We start from the raw sequence: 1,819 nt of genomic DNA on the forward strand, positions 1-1,819 counted from the left end.
CAACAGGAACCCCTCTAGGAGTCTTATTTCGGGCACAGATGTCACATGCCCGAACCCACTGATCCACATCCTTAGCCACCGAGGGCCACCACACCGCCCTAGATAGCAACTCCCGAGTTCTGGCAATACCCGGGTGACCTGCCGACTTCTTGGCATGAAATTCCAGGAACACTCGCTGTCTTAACCTAGGAGGCACAAACAAAAGACCTACCGGAAGGTCTGGAGGAGCCTGCTCCTGTGCTCTAAGGACTAATGACAAGAGGTCCTGGGTAATGCCCACTTTAATACATGATGGGGACACAATGGGCAACGGCTCCTCAGTGGTCTCCTGGATTGCAGCAAAACTCTGCGAGAGCGCATCAGCCTTGATGTTTTTTTACCCAGGGCGATATGTTATCAAAAAATTAAAGCGAGCAAAAAACAAAGCCCATCGTGCCTGCCTGGCATTGAGACGCTTTGCTGACTCTAAATATGCCAGATTCTTATGGTCGGTGAGAATTGAGACCACAAACTTAGCCCCCTCAAGCCAGTGTCTCCACTCCTCGAGTGCATCCTTAATAGCCAACAATTCCCGGTTACCCACGTCATAATTCATCTCGGCAGGCGAAAATTTACGGGAAAAGTAAGCACAGGGATGAAGGCGATTATCAGACACTCCCATCTGAGAGAGCACTGCCCCAATACCCATCTCAGAGGCATCCACCTCCACCACAAAAGGACGCTCTGGATCTGGGTGTCGCAGCACCTTGGCCGAGACAAATGCCCTTTTAAGACGGGCAAAAGCCACTTTAGCCTCACAAGACCAGTGAGCAACATCCGCCCCTTTCTTAGTGAGTGCCACCAAGGGCGCCACTATAGACGAAAATCCAGCGATAAATCGTCTATAAAAATTCGCAAAGCCCAGGAAACGCTGAAGCGCCTTCAAACTAGTGGGCTGCACCCAATCCAGGACTGCCTGTACCTTGGAACCCTCCATTTGGAAACCTTCTGGGGAGATAATATATCCTAGAAATGCGATTTTCTGAACTTCAATTCGCACTTCTCCAGCTTCGCCCCAAGCCGGTGGTCTCTGAGTTTCTGGAGGACTAAGCGTACATGCTTCCGATGTTCCTCCAGGGAATGGGAGAAGATTAGGATGTCATCTAAGTAAACAACTAAGAATCTATCCAAATATTCCCTGAGTACATCGTTCATGAAATCCTGGAAGACTGCCGGGGCATTACAGAGCCCAAAAGGCATCACCAAATATTCATAATGCCCTGAGTGGGTATTAAAGGCAGTCTTCCATTCATCCCCCTCTCTTATTCGGATTAGATTGTACGCCCCGCGTAGGTCAATCTTAGAAAAAATGGTGGCAGTACGAAGCTGGTCAAACAAGACCGAAATGAGAGGCAGTGGGTATGAGTTTTTAATCGTGATACGGTTCAATTCCCTGAAGTCGATGCAGGGTCGCAACGAACCGTCCTTTTTACCCACGAAGAAGAACCCCGACCCAACTGGAGACTGTGAAGGTCTGATAAATCCCTTAGCCAAGTTCTCCTGAATGTACTCTGCCATAGCCTGAGTCTCAGGACGTGACAGGGAGTACAACCTGCTCTTGGGAAGCTTAGCATTCGGCAACAAATCAATGGCACAGTCATAGGGGCGATGGGGAGGTAGTACCTCTGCAACTTTTTTGGAGAACACGTCCGCAAAATCTGCATAACACCCTGGCAATCCTGGCAAACTTAGCTGCGATAGCCTGACTGGAAGGCTCAAGCAACTCCTGAAACAATCAGTACCCCAACTAAGAATCTCCCCAGAGACCCAGTCAAATTGA

The sequence above is a fragment of the Pseudophryne corroboree genome, chromosome 7 (assembly GCF_028390025.1).
Source record: "Pseudophryne corroboree isolate aPseCor3 chromosome 7, aPseCor3.hap2, whole genome shotgun sequence".
Classification (NCBI taxonomy): domain Eukaryota; kingdom Metazoa; phylum Chordata; class Amphibia; order Anura; family Myobatrachidae; genus Pseudophryne; species Pseudophryne corroboree.